Here is a 22,607-nt window from a genome sequence, read left to right on the forward strand (position 1 = left end):
TACTGAATTTCTAGCTGCCTTTATGTACTGTTCGTAGCAATCTTTTTCTCCCTTAGTCCTAACAGCAGCACAACAATGGGGTAATTCTGCCCGTGTGAAATGGTAGGACGGATGGAATTTAAATAATCAAATGACTAATTAATTGCCCTCTCCAACTACCATGATGGTGACTACAACCCCACCCATGCAGTTTTTAATTATAAAGTAAAATAAGATAGGGAGGGATACTTGTGATGTTGTTAGGACTAAGGGAAAACAGACTAATGTTAAACCGGCACAAATGGCTTAAAGCGTGCCTGAACCTTCACCAAAAACTGCAAACTATGCTGCTTTCTCATTGCCCAACAATTCTGTGCCCCCTATTTCTGCAGCTGCTGCTCCGCTATTTTCTGCTTTCTCCATAGCCGGGGGCCTGTCCCTTAGATGTCAGTCTAATAGTACTGAACTGAAATACTTTGATTCCCACACTTCCCTACATGCACTGTATAGGAAAGCAAAAGCCTGATTTTAGATGCTTAGTTCTGTGTCATGTCTGGATTGCATAGCAGTGAGAGACATGACACAGAACTAAGCAGCTGGAAGAGCTCAGTTTACTTACATGAGCTGCTGCTTTGCTGCATGTTTGGCTGTTAGGAGAGGCAGGCTACCGGTGAGCAAATAGGAGCACACTTTGATAGATAGACACCCCCCAACTTCCTGTAGTCTGTCTCTCTGCTCCTGTGTTACTTGGGACAGAAAAAGCATGACAACAGGGGGTTGAACCGCAGATTTAGTAGAAGGGAGACATGTAGGGGCCAAAAGTATACAGATACTTTTCTAGTGGAAAAACGCAGAAATGTTAACCCTACTTGCATAGCAAAGTTGCTAGATACCAAACATACTGCCATAATAACTCCTCTTTGTGTAAAAAGTTACACTCCATTTAATAACAACAGATTTCTAGCTGCCTTTATGTACTGAATTTCTAGCTGCCTTTATGTACTGTTCGTAGCAATCTTTTTCTCCCTTAGTCCTAACAGCAGCACAACAATGGGGTAATTCTGCCCGTGTGAAATGGTAGGACGGATGGAATTTAAATAATCAAATGACTAATTAATTGCCCTCTCCAACTACCATGATGGTGACTACAACCCCACCCATGCAGTTTTTAATTATAAAGTAAAATAAGATAGGGAGGGATACTTGTGATGTTGTTAGGACTAAGGGAAAACAGACTAACGTAAGAAATCCAAACATTTCTTATGTTCTCCAACATAAGGATATAGTGCTTTACATGAACACAGCGTGCCCTGAGATAGCACTATGCTATATGTGAGCAGAAATTATACGCATGCTATTTGCTGCCACAATTTTACTTGTTAAACCACCTTTACTGCATAGAGGTGAAAAACAGAATGGCCCGTACGGGGATCGAACCCGCGACCTTGGCGTTATTAGCACCACGCTCTAACCAACTGAGCTAACCGGCCAGGAGCTTACACCCTGCCACGCACATTGTCTCGTTTCTACAGGTTTATTTAATGTTTTCTCTTTCTTTCTTAACATAGTCGTTTATACTAAGAAAATGCAAGGCCTCCCCGTCGGGGAATCGAACCCCGGTCTCCCGCGTGACAGGCGGGGATACTTACCACTATACTAACGAGGAAATGCTGGTGGTCGGGATGGGTCACACGACCCTGATTCAGCGGCCCTTTTAGAACAATGGCATCGGCCTGGAGGTAGGAGAAACTGCTAACAAACAAGAAGTACGAATGTTAAACCGGCACAAATGGCTTAAAGCGTGCCTGAACCTTCACCAAAAACTGCAAACTATGCTGCTTTCTCATTGCCCAACAATTCTGTGCCCCCTTTTTCTGCAGCTGCTGCTCCGCTATTTTCTGCTTTCTCCATAGCCGGGGGCCTGTCCCTTAGATGTCAGTCTAATAGTACTGAACTGAAATACTTTGATTCCCACACTTCCCTACATGCACTGTATAGGAAAGCAAAAGCCTGATTTTAGATGCTTAGTTCTTTGTCATGTCTGGATTGCATAGCAGTGAGAGACATGACACAGAACTAAGCAGCTGGAAGAGCTCAGTTTACTTACATGAGCTGCTGCTTTGCTGCATGTTTGGCTGTTAGGAGAGGCAGGCTACCGGTGAGCAAATAGGAGCACACTTTGATAGATAGACACCCCCCAACTTCCTGTAGTCTGTCTCTCTGCTCCTGTGTTACTTGGGACAGAAAAAGCATGACAACAGGGGGTTGAACCGCAGATTTAGTAGAAGGGAGACATGTAGGGGCCAAAAGTATACAGATACTTTTCTAGTGGAAAAACGCAGAAATGTTAACCCTACTTGCATAGCAAAGTTGCTAGATACCAAACATACTGCCATAATAACTCCTCTTTGTGTAAAAAGTTACACTCCATTTAATAACAACAGATTTCTAGCTGCCTTTATGTACTGAATTTCTAGCTGCCTTTATGTACTGTTCGTAGCAATCTTTTTCTCCCTTAGTCCTAACAGCAGCACAACAATGGGGTAATTCTGCCCGTGTGAAATGGTAGGACGGATGGAATTTAAATAATCAAATGACTAATTAATTGCCCTCTCCAACTACCATGATGGTGACTACAACCCCACCCATGCAGTTTTTAATTATAAAGTAAAATAAGATAGGGAGGGATACTTGTGATGTTGTTAGGACTAAGGGAAAACAGACTAACGTAAGAAATCCAAACATTTCTTATGTTCTCCAACATAAGGATATAGTGCTTTACATGAACACAGCGTGCCCTGAGATAGCACTATGCTATATGTGAGCAGAAATTATACGCATGCTATTTGCTGCCACAATTTTACTTGTTAAACCACCTTTACTGCATAGAGGTGAAAAACAGAATGGCCCGTACGGGGATCGAACCCGCGACCTTGGCGTTATTAGCACCACGCTCTAACCAACTGAGCTAACCGGCCAGGAGCTTACACCCTGCCACGCACATTGTCTCGTTTCTACAGGTTTATTTAATGTTTTCTCTTTCTTTCTTAACATAGTCGTTTATACTAAGAAAATGCAAGGCCTCCCCGTCGGGGAATCGAACCCCGGTCTCCCGCGTGACAGGCGGGGATACTTACCACTATACTAACGAGGAAATGCTGGTGGTCGGGATGGGTCACACGACCCTGATTCAGCGGCCCTTTTAGAACAATGGCATCGGCCTGGAGGTAGGAGAAACTGCTAACAAACAAGAAGTACGAATGTTAAACCGGCACAAATGGCTTAAAGCGTGCCTGAACCTTCACCAAAAACTGCAAACTATGCTGCTTTCTCATTGCCCAACAATTCTGTGCCCCCTATTTCTGCAGCTGCTGCTCCGCTATTTTCTGCTTTCTCCATAGCCGGGGGCCTGTCCCTTAGATGTCAGTCTAATAGTACTGAACTGAAATACTTTGATTCCCACACTTCCCTACATGCACTGTATAGGAAAGCAAAAGCCTGATTTTAGATGCTTAGTTCTTTGTCATGTCTGGATTGCATAGCAGTGAGAGACATGACACAGAACTAAGCAGCTGGAAGAGCTCAGTTTACTTACATGAGCTGCTGCTTTGCTGCATGTTTGGCTGTTAGGAGAGGCAGGCTACCGGTGAGCAAATAGGAGCACACTTTGATAGATAGACACCCCCCAACTTCCTGTAGTCTGTCTCTCTGCTCCTGTGTTACTTGGGACAGAAAAAGCATGACAACAGGGGGTTGAACCGCAGATTTAGTAGAAGGGAGACATGTAGGGGCCAAAAGTATACAGATACTTTTCTAGTGGAAAAACGCAGAAATGTTAACCCTACTTGCATAGCAAAGTTGCTAGATACCAAACATACTGCCATAATAACTCCTCTTTGTGTAAAAAGTTACACTCCATTTAATAACAACAGATTTCTAGCTGCCTTTATGTACTGAATTTCTAGCTGCCTTTATGTACTGTTCGTAGCAATCTTTTTCTCCCTTAGTCCTAACAGCAGCACAACAATGGGGTAATTCTGCCCGTGTGAAATGGTAGGACGGATGGAATTTAAATAATCAAATGACTAATTAATTGCCCTCTCCAACTACCATGATGGTGACTACAACCCCACCCATGCAGTTTTTAATTATAAAGTAAAATAAGATAGGGAGGGATACTTGTGATGTTGTTAGGACTAAGGGAAAACAGACTAACGTAAGAAATCCAAACATTTCTTATGTTCTCCAACATAAGGATATAGTGCTTTACATGAACACAGCGTGCCCTGAGATAGCACTATGCTATATGTGAGCAGAAATTATACGCATGCTATTTGCTGCCACAATTTTACTTGTTAAACCACCTTTACTGCATAGAGGTGAAAAACAGAATGGCCCGTACGGGGATCGAACCCGCGACCTTGGCGTTATTAGCACCACGCTCTAACCAACTGAGCTAACCGGCCAGGAGCTTACACCCTGCCACGCACATTGTCTCGTTTCTACAGGTTTATTTAATGTTTTCTCTTTCTTTCTTAACATAGTCGTTTATACTAAGAAAATGCAAGGCCTCCCCGTCGGGGAATCGAACCCCGGTCTCCCGCGTGACAGGCGGGGATACTTACCACTATACTAACGAGGAAATGCTGGTGGTCGGGATGGGTCACACGACCCTGATTCAGCGGCCCTTTTAGAACAATGGCATCGGCCTGGAGGTAGGAGAAACTGCTAACAAACAAGAAGTACGAATGTTAAACCGGCACAAATGGCTTAAAGCGTGCCTGAACCTTCACCAAAAACTGCAAACTATGCTGCTTTCTCATTGCCCAACAATTCTGTGCCCCCTATTTCTGCAGCTGCTGCTCCGCTATTTTCTGCTTTCTCCATAGCCGGGGGCCTGTCCCTTAGATGTCAGTCTAATAGTACTGAACTGAAATACTTTGATTCCCACACTTCCCTACATGCACTGTATAGGAAAGCAAAAGCCTGATTTTAGATGCTTAGTTCTTTGTCATGTCTGGATTGCATAGCAGTGAGAGACATGACACAGAACTAAGCAGCTGGAAGAGCTCAGTTTACTTACATGAGCTGCTGCTTTGCTGCATGTTTGGCTGTTAGGAGAGGCAGGCTACCGGTGAGCAAATAGGAGCACACTTTGATAGATAGACACCCCCCAACTTCCTGTAGTCTGTCTCTCTGCTCCTGTGTTACTTGGGACAGAAAAAGCATGACAACAGGGGGTTGAACCGCAGATTTAGTAGAAGGGAGACATGTAGGGGCCAAAAGTATACAGATACTTTTCTAGTGGAAAAACGCAGAAATGTTAACCCTACTTGCATAGCAAAGTTGCTAGATACCAAACATACTGCCATAATAACTCCTCTTTGTGTAAAAAGTTACACTCCATTTAATAACAACAGATTTCTAGCTGCCTTTATGTACTGAATTTCTAGCTGCCTTTATGTACTGTTCGTAGCAATCTTTTTCTCCCTTAGTCCTAACAGCAGCACAACAATGGGGTAATTCTGCCCGTGTGAAATGGTAGGACGGATGGAATTTAAATAATCAAATGACTAATTAATTGCCCTCTCCAACTACCATGATGGTGACTACAACCCCACCCATGCAGTTTTTAATTATAAAGTAAAATAAGATAGGGAGGGATACTTGTGATGTTGTTAGGACTAAGGGAAAACAGACTAACGTAAGAAATCCAAACATTTCTTATGTTCTCCAACATAAGGATATAGTGCTTTACATGAACACAGCGTGCCCTGAGATAGCACTATGCTATATGTGAGCAGAAATTATACGCATGCTATTTGCTGCCACAATTTTACTTGTTAAACCACCTTTACTGCATAGAGGTGAAAAACAGAATGGCCCGTACGGGGATCGAACCCGCGACCTTGGCGTTATTAGCACCACGCTCTAACCAACTGAGCTAACCGGCCAGGAGCTTACACCCTGCCACGCACATTGTCTCGTTTCTACAGGTTTATTTAATGTTTTCTCTTTCTTTCTTAACATAGTCGTTTATACTAAGAAAATGCAAGGCCTCCCCGTCGGGGAATCGAACCCCGGTCTCCCGCGTGACAGGCGGGGATACTTACCACTATACTAACGAGGAAATGCTGGTGGTCGGGATGGGTCACACGACCCTGATTCAGCGGCCCTTTTAGAACAATGGCATCGGCCTGGAGGTAGGAGAAACTGCTAACAAACAAGAAGTACGAATGTTAAACCGGCACAAATGGCTTAAAGCGTGCCTGAACCTTCACCAAAAACTGCAAACTATGCTGCTTTCTCATTGCCCAACAATTCTGTGCCCCCTATTTCTGCAGCTGCTGCTCCGCTATTTTCTGCTTTCTCCATAGCCGGGGGCCTGTCCCTTAGATGTCAGTCTAATAGTACTGAACTGAAATACTTTGATTCCCACACTTCCCTACATGCACTGTATAGGAAAGCAAAAGCCTGATTTTAGATGCTTAGTTCTTTGTCATGTCTGGATTGCATAGCAGTGAGAGACATGACACAGAACTAAGCAGCTGGAAGAGCTCAGTTTACTTACATGAGCTGCTGCTTTGCTGCATGTTTGGCTGTTAGGAGAGGCAGGCTACCGGTGAGCAAATAGGAGCACACTTTGATAGATAGACACCCCCCAACTTCCTGTAGTCTGTCTCTCTGCTCCTGTGTTACTTGGGACAGAAAAAGCATGACAACAGGGGGTTGAACCGCAGATTTAGTAGAAGGGAGACATGTAGGGGCCAAAAGTATACAGATACTTTTCTAGTGGAAAAACGCAGAAATGTTAACCCTACTTGCATAGCAAAGTTGCTAGATACCAAACATACTGCCATAATAACTCCTCTTTGTGTAAAAAGTTACACTCCATTTAATAACAACAGATTTCTAGCTGCCTTTATGTACTGAATTTCTAGCTGCCTTTATGTACTGTTCGTAGCAATCTTTTTCTCCCTTAGTCCTAACAGCAGCACAACAATGGGGTAATTCTGCCCGTGTGAAATGGTAGGACGGATGGAATTTAAATAATCAAATGACTAATTAATTGCCCTCTCCAACTACCATGATGGTGACTACAACCCCACCCATGCAGTTTTTAATTATAAAGTAAAATAAGATAGGGAGGGATACTTGTGATGTTGTTAGGACTAAGGGAAAACAGACTAACGTAAGAAATCCAAACATTTCTTATGTTCTCCAACATAAGGATATAGTGCTTTACATGAACACAGCGTGCCCTGAGATAGCACTATGCTATATGTGAGCAGAAATTATACGCATGCTATTTGCTGCCACAATTTTACTTGTTAAACCACCTTTACTGCATAGAGGTGAAAAACAGAATGGCCCGTACGGGGATCGAACCCGCGACCTTGGCGTTATTAGCACCACGCTCTAACCAACTGAGCTAACCGGCCAGGAGCTTACACCCTGCCACGCACATTGTCTCGTTTCTACAGGTTTATTTAATGTTTTCTCTTTCTTTCTTAACATAGTCGTTTATACTAAGAAAATGCAAGGCCTCCCCGTCGGGGAATCGAACCCCGGTCTCCCGCGTGACAGGCGGGGATACTTACCACTATACTAACGAGGAAATGCTGGTGGTCGGGATGGGTCACACGACCCTGATTCAGCGGCCCTTTTAGAACAATGGCATCGGCCTGGAGGTAGGAGAAACTGCTAACAAACAAGAAGTACGAATGTTAAACCGGCACAAATGGCTTAAAGCGTGCCTGAACCTTCACCAAAAACTGCAAACTATGCTGCTTTCTCATTGCCCAACAATTCTGTGCCCCCTATTTCTGCAGCTGCTGCTCCGCTATTTTCTGCTTTCTCCATAGCCGGGGGCCTGTCCCTTAGATGTCAGTCTAATAGTACTGAACTGAAATACTTTGATTCCCACACTTCCCTACATGCACTGTATAGGAAAGCAAAAGCCTGATTTTAGATGCTTAGTTCTTTGTCATGTCTGGATTGCATAGCAGTGAGAGACATGACACAGAACTAAGCAGCTGGAAGAGCTCAGTTTACTTACATGAGCTGCTGCTTTGCTGCATGTTTGGCTGTTAGGAGAGGCAGGCTACCGGTGAGCAAATAGGAGCACACTTTGATAGATAGACACCCCCCAACTTCCTGTAGTCTGTCTCTCTGCTCCTGTGTTACTTGGGACAGAAAAAGCATGACAACAGGGGGTTGAACCGCAGATTTAGTAGAAGGGAGACATGTAGGGGCCAAAAGTATACAGATACTTTTCTAGTGGAAAAACGCAGAAATGTTAACCCTACTTGCATAGCAAAGTTGCTAGATACCAAACATACTGCCATAATAACTCCTCTTTGTGTAAAAAGTTACACTCCATTTAATAACAACAGATTTCTAGCTGCCTTTATGTACTGAATTTCTAGCTGCCTTTATGTACTGTTCGTAGCAATCTTTTTCTCCCTTAGTCCTAACAGCAGCACAACAATGGGGTAATTCTGCCCGTGTGAAATGGTAGGACGGATGGAATTTAAATAATCAAATGACTAATTAATTGCCCTCTCCAACTACCATGATGGTGACTACAACCCCACCCATGCAGTTTTTAATTATAAAGTAAAATAAGATAGGGAGGGATACTTGTGATGTTGTTAGGACTAAGGGAAAACAGACTAACGTAAGAAATCCAAACATTTCTTATGTTCTCCAACATAAGGATATAGTGCTTTACATGAACACAGCGTGCCCTGAGATAGCACTATGCTATATGTGAGCAGAAATTATACGCATGCTATTTGCTGCCACAATTTTACTTGTTAAACCACCTTTACTGCATAGAGGTGAAAAACAGAATGGCCCGTACGGGGATCGAACCCGCGACCTTGGCGTTATTAGCACCACGCTCTAACCAACTGAGCTAACCGGCCAGGAGCTTACACCCTGCCACGCACATTGTCTCGTTTCTACAGGTTTATTTAATGTTTTCTCTTTCTTTCTTAACATAGTCGTTTATACTAAGAAAATGCAAGGCCTCCCCGTCGGGGAATCGAACCCCGGTCTCCCGCGTGACAGGCGGGGATACTTACCACTATACTAACGAGGAAATGCTGGTGGTCGGGATGGGTCACACGACCCTGATTCAGCGGCCCTTTTAGAACAATGGCATCGGCCTGGAGGTAGGAGAAACTGCTAACAAACAAGAAGTACGAATGTTAAACCGGCACAAATGGCTTAAAGCGTGCCTGAACCTTCACCAAAAACTGCAAACTATGCTGCTTTCTCATTGCCCAACAATTCTGTGCCCCCTATTTCTGCAGCTGCTGCTCCGCTATTTTCTGCTTTCTCCATAGCCGGGGGCCTGTCCCTTAGATGTCAGTCTAATAGTACTGAACTGAAATACTTTGATTCCCACACTTCCCTACATGCACTGTATAGGAAAGCAAAAGCCTGATTTTAGATGCTTAGTTCTTTGTCATGTCTGGATTGCATAGCAGTGAGAGACATGACACAGAACTAAGCAGCTGGAAGAGCTCAGTTTACTTACATGAGCTGCTGCTTTGCTGCATGTTTGGCTGTTAGGAGAGGCAGGCTACCGGTGAGCAAATAGGAGCACACTTTGATAGATAGACACCCCCCAACTTCCTGTAGTCTGTCTCTCTGCTCCTGTGTTACTTGGGACAGAAAAAGCATGACAACAGGGGGTTGAACCGCAGATTTAGTAGAAGGGAGACATGTAGGGGCCAAAAGTATACAGATACTTTTCTAGTGGAAAAACGCAGAAATGTTAACCCTACTTGCATAGCAAAGTTGCTAGATACCAAACATACTGCCATAATAACTCCTCTTTGTGTAAAAAGTTACACTCCATTTAATAACAACAGATTTCTAGCTGCCTTTATGTACTGAATTTCTAGCTGCCTTTATGTACTGTTCGTAGCAATCTTTTTCTCCCTTAGTCCTAACAGCAGCACAACAATGGGGTAATTCTGCCCGTGTGAAATGGTAGGACGGATGGAATTTAAATAATCAAATGACTAATTAATTGCCCTCTCCAACTACCATGATGGTGACTACAACCCCACCCATGCAGTTTTTAATTATAAAGTAAAATAAGATAGGGAGGGATACTTGTGATGTTGTTAGGACTAAGGGAAAACAGACTAACGTAAGAAATCCAAACATTTCTTATGTTCTCCAACATAAGGATATAGTGCTTTACATGAACACAGCGTGCCCTGAGATAGCACTATGCTATATGTGAGCAGAAATTATACGCATGCTATTTGCTGCCACAATTTTACTTGTTAAACCACCTTTACTGCATAGAGGTGAAAAACAGAATGGCCCGTACGGGGATCGAACCCACGACCTTGGCGTTATTAGCACCACGCTCTAACCAACTGAGCTAACCGGCCAGGAGCTTACACCCTGCCACGCACATTGTCTTGTTTCTACAGGTTTATTTAATGTTTTCTCTTTCTTTCTTAACATAGTCGTTTATACTAAGAAAATGCAAGGCCTCCCCGTCGGGGAATCGAACCCCGGTCTCCCGCGTGACAGGCGGGGATACTTACCACTATACTAACGAGGAAATGCTGGTGGTCGGGATGGGTCACACGACCCTGATTCAGCGGCCCTTTTAGAACAATGGCATCGGCCTGGAGGTAGGAGAAACTGCTAACAAACAAGAAGTACGAATGTTAAACCGGCACAAATGGCTTAAAGCGTGCCTGAACCTTCACCAAAAACTGCAAACTATGCTGCTTTCTCATTGCCCAACAATTCTGTGCCCCCTATTTCTGCAGCTGCTGCTCCGCTATTTTCTGCTTTCTCCATAGCCGGGGGCCTGTCCCTTAGATGTCAGTCTAATAGTACTGAACTGAAATACTTTGATTCCCACACTTCCCTACATGCACTGTATAGGAAAGCAAAAGCCTGATTTTAGATGCTTAGTTCTTTGTCATGTCTGGATTGCATAGCAGTGAGAGACATGACACAGAACTAAGCAGCTGGAAGAGCTCAGTTTACTTACATGAGCTGCTGCTTTGCTGCATGTTTGGCTGTTAGGAGAGGCAGGCTACCGGTGAGCAAATAGGAGCACACTTTGATAGATAGACACCCCCCAACTTCCTGTAGTCTGTCTCTCTGCTCCTGTGTTACTTGGGACAGAAAAAGCATGACAACAGGGGGTTGAACCGCAGATTTAGTAGAAGGGAGACATGTAGGGGCCAAAAGTATACAGATACTTTTCTAGTGGAAAAACGCAGAAATGTTAACCCTACTTGCATAGCAAAGTTGCTAGATACCAAACATACTGCCATAATAACTCCTCTTTGTGTAAAAAGTTACACTCCATTTAATAACAACAGATTTCTAGCTGCCTTTATGTACTGAATTTCTAGCTGCCTTTATGTACTGTTCGTAGCAATCTTTTTCTCCCTTAGTCCTAACAGCAGCACAACAATGGGGTAATTCTGCCCGTGTGAAATGGTAGGACGGATGGAATTTAAATAATCAAATGACTAATTAATTGCCCTCTCCAACTACCATGATGGTGACTACAACCCCACCCATGCAGTTTTTAATTATAAAGTAAAATAAGATAGGGAGGGATACTTGTGATGTTGTTAGGACTAAGGGAAAACAGACTAACGTAAGAAATCCAAACATTTCTTATGTTCTCCAACATAAGGATATAGTGCTTTACATGAACACAGCGTGCCCTGAGATAGCACTATGCTATATGTGAGCAGAAATTATACGCATGCTATTTGCTGCCACAATTTTACTTGTTAAACCACCTTTACTGCATAGAGGTGAAAAACAGAATGGCCCGTACGGGGATCGAACCCACGACCTTGGCGTTATTAGCACCACGCTCTAACCAACTGAGCTAACCGGCCAGGAGCTTACACCCTGCCACACACATTGTCTCGTTTCTACAGGTTTATTTAATGTTTTCTCTTTCTTTCTTAACATAGTCGTTTATACTAAGAAAATGCAAGGCCTCCCCGTCGGGGAATCGAACCCCGGTCTCCCGCGTGACAGGCGGGGATACTTACCACTATACTAACGAGGAAATGCTGGTGGTCGGGATGGGTCACACGACCCTGATTCAGCGGCCCTTTTAGAACAATGGCATCGGCCTGGAGGTAGGAGAAACTGCTAACAAACAAGAAGTACGAATGTTAAACCGGCACAAATGGCTTAAAGCGTGCCTGAACCTTCACCAAAAACTGCAAACTATGCTGCTTTCTCATTGCCCAACAATTCTGTGCCCCCTATTTCTGCAGCTGCTGCTCCGCTATTTTCTGCTTTCTCCATAGCCGGGGGCCTGTCCCTTAGATGTCAGTCTAATAGTACTGAACTGAAATACTTTGATTCCCACACTTCCCTACATGCACTGTATAGGAAAGCAAAAGCCTGATTTTAGATGCTTAGTTCTTTGTCATGTCTGGATTGCATAGCAGTGAGAGACATGACACAGAACTAAGCAGCTGGAAGAGCTCAGTTTACTTACATGAGCTGCTGCTTTGCTGCATGTTTGGCTGTTAGGAGAGGCAGGCTACCGGTGAGCAAATAGGAGCACACTTTGATAGATAGACACCCCCCAACTTCCTGTAGTCTGTCTCTCTGCTCCTGTGTTACTTGGGACAGAAAAAGCATGACAACAGGGGGTTGAACCGCAGATTTAGTAGAAGGGAGACATGTAGGGGCCAAAAGTATACAGATACTTTTCTAGTGGAAAAACGCAGAAATGTTAACCCTACTTGCATAGCAAAGTTGCTAGATACCAAACATACTGCCATAATAACTCCTCTTTGTGTAAAAAGTTACACTCCATTTAATAACAACAGATTTCTAGCTGCCTTTATGTACTGAATTTCTAGCTGCCTTTATGTACTGTTCGTAGCAATCTTTTTCTCCCTTAGTCCTAACAGCAGCACAACAATGGGGTAATTCTGCCCGTGTGAAATGGTAGGACGGATGGAATTTAAATAATCAAATGACTAATTAATTGCCCTCTCCAACTACCATAATGGTGACTACAACCCCACCCATGCAGTTTTTAATTATAAAGTAAAATAAGATAGGGAGGGATACTTGTGATGTTGTTAGGACTAAGGGAAAACAGACTAACGTAAGAAATCCAAACATTTCAAAGAAATGTTAAACCGGCACCAAAAACTGCAAACTATGCTGCTTTCTCATTGCCCAACAATTCTGTGCCCCCTATTTCTGCAGCTGCTGCTCCGCTATTTTCTGCTTTCTCCATAGCCGGGGGCCTGTCCCTTAGATGTCAGTCTAATAGTACTGAACTGAAATACTTTGATTCCCACACTTCCCTACATGCACTGTATAGGAAAGCAAAAGCCTGATTTTAGATGCTTAGTTCTTTGTCATGTCTGGATTGCATAGCAGTGAGAGACATGACACAGAACTAAGCAGCTGGAAGAGCTCAGTTTACTTACATGAGCTGCTGCTTTGCTGCATGTTTGGCTGTTAGGAGAGGCAGGCTACCGGTGAGCAAATAGGAGCACACTTTGATAGATAGACACCCCCCAACTTCCTGTAGTCTGTCTCTCTGCTCCTGTGTTACTTGGGACAGAAAAAGCATGACAACAGGGGGTTGAACCGCAGATTTAGTAGAAGGGAGACATGTAGGGGCCAAAAGTATACAGATACTTTTCTAGTGGAAAAACGCAGAAATGTTAACCCTACTTGCATAGCAAAGTTGCTAGATACCAAACATACTGCCATAATAACTCCTCTTTGTGTAAAAAGTTACACTCCATTTAATAACAACAGATTTCTAGCTGCCTTTATGTACTGAATTTCTAGCTGCCTTTATGTACTGTTCGTAGCAATCTTTTTCTCCCTTAGTCCTAACAGCAGCACAACAATGGGGTAATTCTGCCCGTGTGAAATGGTAGGACGGATGGAATTTAAATAATCAAATGACTAATTAATTGCCCTCTCCAACTACCATGATGGTGACTACAACCCCACCCATGCAGTTTTTAATTATAAAGTAAAATAAGATAGGGAGGGATACTTGTGATGTTGTTAGGACTAAGGGAAAACAGACTAACGTAAGAAATCCAAACATTTCTTATGTTCTCCAACATAAGGATATAGTGCTTTACATGAACACAGCGTGCCCTGAGATAGCACTATGCTATATGTGAGCAGAAATTATACGCATGCTATTTGCTGCCACAATTTTACTTGTTAAACCACCTTTACTGCATAGAGGTGAAAAACAGAATGGCCCGTACGGGGATCGAACCCGCGACCTTGGCGTTATTAGCACCACGCTCTAACCAACTGAGCTAACCGGCCAGGAGCTTACACCCTGCCACGCACATTGTCTCGTTTCTACAGGTTTATTTAATGTTTTCTCTTTCTTTCTTAACATAGTCGTTTATACTAAGAAAATGCAAGGCCTCCCCGTCGGGGAATCGAACCCCGGTCTCCCGCGTGACAGGCGGGGATACTTACCACTATACTAACGAGGAAATGCTGGTGGTCGGGATGGGTCACACGACCCTGATTCAGCGGCCCTTTTAGAACAATGGCATCGGCCTGGAGGTAGGAGAAACTGCTAACAAACAAGAAGTACGAATGTTAAACCGGCACAAATGGCTTAAAGCGTGCCTGAACCTTCACCAAAAACTGCAAACTATGCTGCTTTCTCATTGCCCAACAATTCTGTGCCCCATATTTCTGCAGCTGCTGCTCCGCTATTTTCTGCTTTCTCCATAGCCGGGGGCCTGTCCCTTAGATGTCAGTCTAATAGTACTGAACTGAAATACTTTGATTCCCACACTTCCCTACATGCACTGTATAGGAAAGCAAAAGCCTGATTTTAGATGCTTAGTTCTTTGTCATGTCTGGATTGCATAGCAGTGAGAGACATGACACAGAACTAAGCAGCTGGAAGAGCTCAGTTTACTTACATGAGCTGCTGCTTTGCTGCATGTTTGGCTGTTAGGAGAGGCAGGCTACCGGTGAGCAAATAGGAGCACACTTTGATAGATAGACACCCCCCAACTTCCTGTAGTCTGTCTCTCTGCTCCTGTGTTACTTGGGACAGAAAAAGCATGACAACAGGGGGTTGAACCGCAGATTTAGTAGAAGGGAGACATGTAGGGGCCAAAAGTATACAGATACTTTTCTAGTGGAAAAACGCAGAAATGTTAACCCTACTTGCATAGCAAAGTTGCTAGATACCAAACATACTGCCATAATAACTCCTCTTTGTGTAAAAAGTTACACTCCATTTAATAACAACAGATTTCTAGCTGCCTTTATGTACTGAATTTCTAGCTGCCTTTATGTACTGTTCGTAGCAATCTTTTTCTCCCTTAGTCCTAACAGCAGCACAACAATGGGGTAATTCTGCCCGTGTGAAATGGTAGGACGGATGGAATTTAAATAATCAAATGACTAATTAATTGCCCTCTCCAACTACCATGATGGTGACTACAACCCCACCCATGCAGTTTTTAATTATAAAGTAAAATAAGATAGGGAGGGATACTTGTGATGTTGTTAGGACTAAGGGAAAACAGACTAACGTAAGAAATCCAAACATTTCTTATGTTCTCCAACATAAGGATATAGTGCTTTACATGAACACAGCGTGCCCTGAGATAGCACTATGCTATATGTGAGCAGAAATTATACGCATGCTATTTGCTGCCACAATTTTACTTGTTAAACCACCTTTACTGCATAGAGGTGAAAAACAGAATGGCCCGTACAGGGATCGAACCCGCGACCTTGGCGTTATTAGCACCACGCTCTAACCAACTGAGCTAACCGGCCAGGAGCTTACACCCTGCCACGCACATTGTCTCGTTTCTACAGGTTTATTTAATGTTTTCTCTTTCTTTCTTAACATAGTCGTTTATACTAAGAAAATGCAAGGCCTCCCCGTCGGGGAATCGAACCCCGGTCTCCCGCGTGACAGGCGGGGATACTTACCACTATACTAACGAGGAAATGCTGGTGGTCGGGATGGGTCACACGACCCTGATTCAGCGGCCCTTTTAGAACAATGGCATCGGCCTGGAGGTAGGAGAAACTGCTAACAAACAAGAAGTACGAATGTTAAACCGGCACAAATGGCTTAAAGCGTGCCTGAACCTTCACCAAAAACTGCAAACTATGCTGCTTTCTCATTGCCCAACAATTCTGTGCCCCCTATTTCTGCAGCTGCTGCTCCGCTATTTTCTGCTTTCTCCATAGCCGGGGGCCTGTCCCTTAGATGTCAGTCTAATAGTACTGAACTGAAATACTTTGATTCCCACACTTCCCTACATGCACTGTATAGGAAAGCAAAAGCCTGATTTTAGATGCTTAGTTCTTTGTCATGTCTGGATTGCATAGCAGTGAGAGACATGACACAGAACTAAGCAGCTGGAAGAGCTCAGTTTACTTACATGAGCTGCTGCTTTGCTGCATGTTTGGCTGTTAGGAGAGGCAGGCTACCGGTGAGCAAATAGGAGCACACTTTGATAGATAGACACCCCCCAACTTCCTGTAGTCTGTCTCTCTGCTCCTGTGTTACTTGGGACAGAAAAAGCATGACAACAGGGGGTTGAACCGCAGATTTAGTAGAAGGGAGACATGTAGGGGCCAAAAGTATACAGATACTTTTCTAGTGGAAAAACGCAGAAATGTTAACCCTACTTGCATAGCAAAGTTGCTAGATACCAAACATACTGCCATAATAACTCCTCTTTGTGTAAAAAGTTACACTCCATTTAATAACAACAGATTTCTAGCTGCCTTTATGTACTGAATTTCTAGCTGCCTTTATGTACTGTTCGTAGCAATCTTTTTCTCCCTTAGTCCTAACAGCAGCACAACAATGGGGTAATTCTGCCCGTGTGAAATGGTAGGACGGATGGAATTTAAATAATCAAATGACTAATTAATTGCCCTCTCCAACTACCATGATGGTGACTACAACCCCACCCATGCAGTTTTTAATTATAAAGTAAAATAAGATAGGGAGGGATACTTGTGATGTTGTTAGGACTAAGGGAAAACAGACTAACGTAAGAAATCCAAACATTTCTTATGTTCTCCAACATAAGGATATAGTGCTTTACATGAACACAGCGTGCCCTGAGATAGCACTATGCTATATGTGAGCAGAAATTATACGCATGCTATTTGCTGCCACAATTTTACTTGTTAAACCACCTTTACTGCATAGAGGTGAAAAACAGAATGGCCCGTACGGGGATCGAACCCGCGACCTTGGCGTTATTAGCACCACGCTCTAACCAACTGAGCTAACCGGCCAGGAGCTTACACCCTGCCACGCACATTGTCTCGTTTCTACAGGTTTATTTAATGTTTTCTCTTTCTTTCTTAACATAGTCGTTTATACTAAGAAAATGCAAGGCCTCCCCGTCGGGGAATCGAACCCCGGTCTCCCGCGTGACAGGCGGGGATACTTACCACTATACTAACGAGGAAATGCTGGTGGTCGGGATGGGTCACACGACCCTGATTCAGCGGCCCTTTTAGAACAATGGCATCGGCCTGGAGGTAGGAGAAACTGCTAACAAACAAGAAGTACGAATGTTAAACCGGCACAAATGGCTTAAAGCGTGCCTGAACCTTCACCAAAAACTGCAAACTATGCTGCTTTCTCATTGCCCAACAATTCTGTGCCCCCTATTTCTGCAGCTGCTGCTCCGCTATTTTCTGCTTTCTCCATAGCCGGGGGCCTGTCCCTTAGATGTCAGTCTAATAGTACTGAACTGAAATACTTTGATTCCCACACTTCCCTACATGCACTGTATAGGAAAGCAAAAGCCTGATTTTAGATGCTTAGTTCTTTGTCATGTCTGGATTGCATAGCAGTGAGAGACATGACACAGAACTAAGCAGCTGGAAGAGCTCAGTTTACTTACATGAGCTGCTGCTTTGCTGCATGTTTGGCTGTTAGGAGAGGCAGGCTACCGGTGAGCAAATAGGAGCACACTTTGATAGATAGACACCCCCCAACTTCCTGTAGTCTGTCTCTCTGCTCCTGTGTTACTTGGGACAGAAAAAGCATGACAACAGGGGGTTGAACCGCAGATTTAGTAGAAGGGAGACATGTAGGGGCCAAAAGTATACAGATACTTTTCTAGTGGAAAAACGCAGAAATGTTAACCCTACTTGCATAGCAAAGTTGCTAGATACCAAACATACTGCCATAATAACTCCTCTTTGTGTAAAAAGTTACACTCCATTTAATAACAACAGATTTCTAGCTGCCTTTATGTACTGAATTTCTAGCTGCCTTTATGTACTGTTCGTAGCAATCTTTTTCTCCCTTAGTCCTAACAGCAGCACAACAATGGGGTAATTCTGCCCGTGTGAAATGGTAGGACGGATGGAATTTAAATAATCAAATGACTAATTAATTGCCCTCTCCAACTACCATGATGGTGACTACAACCCCACCCATGCAGTTTTTAATTATAAAGTAAAATAAGATAGGGAGGGATACTTGTGATGTTGTTAGGACTAAGGGAAAACAGACTAACGTAAGAAATCCAAACATTTCAAAGAAATGTTAAACCGGCACCAAAAACTGCAAACTATGCTGCTTTCTCATTGCCCAACAATTCTGTGCCCCCTATTTCTGCAGCTGCTGCTCCGCTATTTTCTGCTTTCTCCATAGCCGGGGGCCTGTCCCTTAGATGTCAGTCTAATAGTACTGAACTGAAATACTTTGATTCCCACACTTCCCTACATGCACTGTATAGGAAAGCAAAAGCCTGATTTTAGATGCTTAGTTCTTTGTCATGTCTGGATTGCATAGCAGTGAGAGACATGACACAGAACTAAGCAGCTGGAAGAGCTCAGTTTACTTACATGAGCTGCTGCTTTGCTGCATGTTTGGCTGTTAGGAGAGGCAGGCTACCGGTGAGCAAATAGGAGCACACTTTGATAGATAGACACCCCCCAACTTCCTGTAGTCTGTCTCTCTGCTCCTGTGTTACTTGGGACAGAAAAAGCATGACAACAGGGGGTTGAACCGCAGATTTAGTAGAAGGGAGACATGTAGGGGCCAAAAGTATACAGATACTTTTCTAGTGGAAAAACGCAGAAATGTTAACCCTACTTGCATAGCAAAGTTGCTAGATACCAAACATACTGCCATAATAACTCCTCTTTGTGTAAAAAGTTACACTCCATTTAATAACAACAGATTTCTAGCTGCCTTTATGTACTGAATTTCTAGCTGCCTTTATGTACTGTTCGTAGCAATCTTTTTCTCCCTTAGTCCTAACAGCAGCACAACAATGGGGTAATTCTGCCCGTGTGAAATGGTAGGACGGATGGAATTTAAATAATCAAATGACTAATTAATTGCCCTCTCCAACTACCATGATGGTGACTACAACCCCACCCATGCAGTTTTTAATTATAAAGTAAAATAAGATAGGGAGGGATACTTGTGATGTTGTTAGGACTAAGGGAAAACAGACTAACGTAAGAAATCCAAACATAAGAAATGTTTAAACCGGCACCAAAAACTGCAAACTATGCTGCTTTCTCATTGCCCAACAATTCTGTGCCCCCTATTTCTGCAGCTGCTGCTCCGCTATTTTCTGCTTTCTCCATAGCCGGGGGCCTGTCCCTTAGATGTCAGTCTAATAGTACTGAACTGAAATACTTTGATTCCCACACTTCCCTACATGCACTGTATAGGAAAGCAAAAGCCTGATTTTAGATGCTTAGTTCTTTGTCATGTCTGGATTGCATAGCAGTGAGAGACATGACACAGAACTAAGCAGCTGGAAGAGCTCAGTTTACTTACATGAGCTGCTGCTTTGCTGCATGTTTGGCTGTTAGGAGAGGCAGGCTACCGGTGAGCAAATAGGAGCACACTTTGATAGATAGACACCCCCCAACTTCCTGTAGTCTGTCTCTCTGCTCCTGTGTTACTTGGGACAGAAAAAGCATGACAACAGGGGGTTGAACCGCAGATTTAGTAGAAGGGAGACATGTAGGGGCCAAAAGTATACAGATACTTTTCTAGTGGAAAAACGCAGAAATGTTAACCCTACTTGCATAGCAAAGTTGCTAGATACCAAACATACTGCCATAATAACTCCTCTTTGTGTAAAAAGTTACACTCCATTTAATAACAACAGATTTCTAGCTGCGTTTATGTACTGAATTTCTAGCTGCCTTTATGTACTGTTCGTAGCAATCTTTTTCTCCCTTAGTCCTAACAGCAGCACAACAATGGGGTAATTCTGCCCGTGTGAAATGGTAGGACGGATGGAATTTAAATAATCAAATGACTAATTAATTGCCCTCTCCAACTACCATGATGGTGACTACAACCCCACCCATGCAGTTTTTAATTATAAAGTAAAATAAGATAGGGAGGGATACTTGTGATGTTGTTAGGACTAAGGGAAAACAGACTAACGTAAGAAATCCAAACATTTCTTATGTTCTCCAACATAAGGATATAGTGCTTTACATGAACACAGCGTGCCCTGAGATAGCACTATGCTATATGTGAGCAGAAATTATACGCATGCTATTTGCTGCCACAATTTTACTTGTTAAACCACCTTTACTGCATAGAGGTGAAAAACAGAATGGCCCGTACGGGGATCGAACCCGCGACCTTGGCGTTATTAGCACCACGCTCTAACCAACTGAGCTAACCGGCCAGGAGCTTACACCCTGCCACGCACATTGTCTCGTTTCTACAGGTTTATTTAATGTTTTCTCTTTCTTTCTTAACATAGTCGTTTATACTAAGAAAATGCAAGCCTCCCCGTCGGGGAATCGAACCCCGGTCTCCCGCGTGACAGGCGGGGATACTTACCACTATACTAACGAGGAAATGCTGGTGGTCGGGATGGGTCACACGACCCTGATTCAGCGGCCCTTTTAGAACAATGGCATCGGCCTGGAGGTAGGAGAAACTGCTAACAAACAAGAAGTACGAATGTTAAACCGGCACAAATGGCTTAAAGCGTGCCTGAACCTTCACCAAAAACTGCAAACTATGCTGCTTTCTCATTGCCCAACAATTCTGTGCCCCCTATTTCTGCAGCTGCTGCTCCGCTATTTTCTGCTTTCTCCATAGCCGGGGGCCTGTCCCTTAGATGTCAGTCTAATAGTACTGAACTGAAATACTTTGATTCCCACACTTCCCTACATGCACTGTATAGGAAAGCAAAAGCCTGATTTTAGATGCTTAGTTCTTTGTCATGTCTGGATTGCATAGCAGTGAGAGACATGACACAGAACTAAGCAGCTGGAAGAGCTCAGTTTACTTACATGAGCTGCTGCTTTGCTGCATGTTTGGCTGTTAGGAGAGGCAGGCTACCGGTGAGCAAATAGGAGCACACTTTGATAGATAGACACCCCCCAACTTCCTGTAGTCTGTCTCTCTGCTCCTGTGTTACTTGGGACAGAAAAAGCATGACAACAGGGGGTTGAACCGCAGATTTAGTAGAAGGGAGACATGTAGGGGCCAAAAGTATACAGATACTTTTCTAGTGGAAAAACGCAGAAATGTTAACCCTACTTGCATAGCAAAGTTGCTAGATACCAAACATACTGCCATAATAACTCCTCTTTGTGTAAAAAGTTACACTCCATTTAATAACAACAGATTTCTAGCTGCCTTTATGTACTGAATTTCTAGCTGCCTTTATGTACTGTTCGTAGCAATCTTTTTCTCCCTTAGTCCTAACAGCAGCACAACAATGGGGTAATTCTGACCGTGTGAAATGGTAGGACGGATGGAATTTAAATAATCAAATGACTAATTTATTGCCCTCTCCAACTACCATGATGGTGACTACAACCCCACCCATGCAGTTTTTAATTATAAAGTAAAATAAGATAGGGAGGGATACTTGTGATGTTGTTAGGACTAAGGGAAAACAGACTAACGTAAGAAATCCAAACATTTCTTATGTTCTCCAACATATAGTGCTTTACATGAACACAGCGTGCCCTGAGATGGCACTATGCTATATGTGAGCAGAAATTATACGCATGCTATTTGCTGCCACAATTTTACTTGTTAAACCACCTTTACTGCATAGAGGTGAAAAATAGAATGGCCCGTACGGGGATCGAACCCGCGACCTTGGCGTTATTAGCACCACGCTCTAACCAACTGAGCTAACCGGCCAGGAGCTTACACCCTGCCACGCACATTGTCTCGTTTCTACAGGTTTATTTAATGTTTTCTCTTTCTTTCTTAACATAGTCGTTTATACTAAGAAAATGCAAGGCCTCCCCGTCGGGGAATCGAACCCGGTCTCCCGCGTGACAGGCGGGGATACTTACCACTATACTAACGAGGAAATGCTGGTGGTCGGGATGGGTCACACGACCCTGATTCAGCGGCCCTTTTAGAACAATGGCATCGGCCTGGAGGTAGGAGAAACTGCTAACAAACAAGAAGTACGAATGTTAAACCGGCACAAATGGCTTAAAGCGTGCCTGAACCTTCACCAAAAACTGCAAACTATGCTGCTTTCTCATTGCCCAACAATTCTGTGCCCCCTATTTCTGCAGCTGCTGCTCCGCTATTTTCTGCTTTCTCCATAGCCGGGGGCCTGTCC

The 22,607-nt window shown here is 43.6% G+C and overlaps 24 non-coding genes across 24 annotated transcripts; all 24 read right to left on the reverse strand.

Annotated features, from left to right (window-relative positions):
• Nucleotides 1-1,395: 1,395 nt before the first annotated feature.
• TRNAI-AAU lies at nt 1,396-1,469 on the reverse strand. The gene has a single exon. It is a non-coding gene; the product is annotated as a tRNA-Ile (tRNA).
• A 104-nt stretch (nt 1,470-1,573) lies between these two features.
• On the reverse strand, nt 1,574-1,645 carry TRNAD-GUC. Its single transcript has one exon. It is a non-coding gene; the product is annotated as a tRNA-Asp (tRNA).
• A 1,238-nt stretch (nt 1,646-2,883) lies between these two features.
• On the reverse strand, nt 2,884-2,957 carry TRNAI-AAU. The gene has a single exon. It is a non-coding gene; the product is annotated as a tRNA-Ile (tRNA).
• A 104-nt stretch (nt 2,958-3,061) lies between these two features.
• TRNAD-GUC lies at nt 3,062-3,133 on the reverse strand. The gene has a single exon. It is a non-coding gene; the product is annotated as a tRNA-Asp (tRNA).
• A 1,238-nt stretch (nt 3,134-4,371) lies between these two features.
• TRNAI-AAU lies at nt 4,372-4,445 on the reverse strand. The gene has a single exon. It is a non-coding gene; the product is annotated as a tRNA-Ile (tRNA).
• Nucleotides 4,446-4,549: 104 nt separating this feature from the next.
• TRNAD-GUC lies at nt 4,550-4,621 on the reverse strand. Its single transcript has one exon. It is a non-coding gene; the product is annotated as a tRNA-Asp (tRNA).
• A 1,238-nt stretch (nt 4,622-5,859) lies between these two features.
• Nucleotides 5,860-5,933, reverse strand: TRNAI-AAU. Its single transcript has one exon. It is a non-coding gene; the product is annotated as a tRNA-Ile (tRNA).
• Nucleotides 5,934-6,037: 104 nt separating this feature from the next.
• Nucleotides 6,038-6,109, reverse strand: TRNAD-GUC. The gene has a single exon. It is a non-coding gene; the product is annotated as a tRNA-Asp (tRNA).
• A 1,238-nt stretch (nt 6,110-7,347) lies between these two features.
• On the reverse strand, nt 7,348-7,421 carry TRNAI-AAU. The gene has a single exon. It is a non-coding gene; the product is annotated as a tRNA-Ile (tRNA).
• A 104-nt stretch (nt 7,422-7,525) lies between these two features.
• TRNAD-GUC lies at nt 7,526-7,597 on the reverse strand. The gene has a single exon. It is a non-coding gene; the product is annotated as a tRNA-Asp (tRNA).
• A 1,238-nt stretch (nt 7,598-8,835) lies between these two features.
• TRNAI-AAU lies at nt 8,836-8,909 on the reverse strand. Its single transcript has one exon. It is a non-coding gene; the product is annotated as a tRNA-Ile (tRNA).
• A 104-nt stretch (nt 8,910-9,013) lies between these two features.
• On the reverse strand, nt 9,014-9,085 carry TRNAD-GUC. The gene has a single exon. It is a non-coding gene; the product is annotated as a tRNA-Asp (tRNA).
• A 1,238-nt stretch (nt 9,086-10,323) lies between these two features.
• On the reverse strand, nt 10,324-10,397 carry TRNAI-AAU. Its single transcript has one exon. It is a non-coding gene; the product is annotated as a tRNA-Ile (tRNA).
• A 104-nt stretch (nt 10,398-10,501) lies between these two features.
• On the reverse strand, nt 10,502-10,573 carry TRNAD-GUC. Its single transcript has one exon. It is a non-coding gene; the product is annotated as a tRNA-Asp (tRNA).
• Nucleotides 10,574-11,811: 1,238 nt separating this feature from the next.
• Nucleotides 11,812-11,885, reverse strand: TRNAI-AAU. Its single transcript has one exon. It is a non-coding gene; the product is annotated as a tRNA-Ile (tRNA).
• Nucleotides 11,886-11,989: 104 nt separating this feature from the next.
• On the reverse strand, nt 11,990-12,061 carry TRNAD-GUC. The gene has a single exon. It is a non-coding gene; the product is annotated as a tRNA-Asp (tRNA).
• Nucleotides 12,062-14,251: 2,190 nt separating this feature from the next.
• TRNAI-AAU lies at nt 14,252-14,325 on the reverse strand. The gene has a single exon. It is a non-coding gene; the product is annotated as a tRNA-Ile (tRNA).
• Nucleotides 14,326-14,429: 104 nt separating this feature from the next.
• On the reverse strand, nt 14,430-14,501 carry TRNAD-GUC. Its single transcript has one exon. It is a non-coding gene; the product is annotated as a tRNA-Asp (tRNA).
• A 1,416-nt stretch (nt 14,502-15,917) lies between these two features.
• Nucleotides 15,918-15,989, reverse strand: TRNAD-GUC. Its single transcript has one exon. It is a non-coding gene; the product is annotated as a tRNA-Asp (tRNA).
• A 1,238-nt stretch (nt 15,990-17,227) lies between these two features.
• Nucleotides 17,228-17,301, reverse strand: TRNAI-AAU. Its single transcript has one exon. It is a non-coding gene; the product is annotated as a tRNA-Ile (tRNA).
• Nucleotides 17,302-17,405: 104 nt separating this feature from the next.
• On the reverse strand, nt 17,406-17,477 carry TRNAD-GUC. The gene has a single exon. It is a non-coding gene; the product is annotated as a tRNA-Asp (tRNA).
• A 3,139-nt stretch (nt 17,478-20,616) lies between these two features.
• TRNAI-AAU lies at nt 20,617-20,690 on the reverse strand. The gene has a single exon. It is a non-coding gene; the product is annotated as a tRNA-Ile (tRNA).
• Nucleotides 20,691-20,793: 103 nt separating this feature from the next.
• On the reverse strand, nt 20,794-20,865 carry TRNAD-GUC. The gene has a single exon. It is a non-coding gene; the product is annotated as a tRNA-Asp (tRNA).
• Nucleotides 20,866-22,097: 1,232 nt separating this feature from the next.
• Nucleotides 22,098-22,171, reverse strand: TRNAI-AAU. Its single transcript has one exon. It is a non-coding gene; the product is annotated as a tRNA-Ile (tRNA).
• Between the last annotated feature and the right edge of the window lie 436 nt (nt 22,172-22,607).

The sequence above is a fragment of the Bufo bufo genome, unplaced genomic scaffold (genome assembly GCF_905171765.1).
Source record: "Bufo bufo unplaced genomic scaffold, aBufBuf1.1, whole genome shotgun sequence".
In the NCBI taxonomy this organism is placed as follows: domain Eukaryota; kingdom Metazoa; phylum Chordata; class Amphibia; order Anura; family Bufonidae; genus Bufo; species Bufo bufo.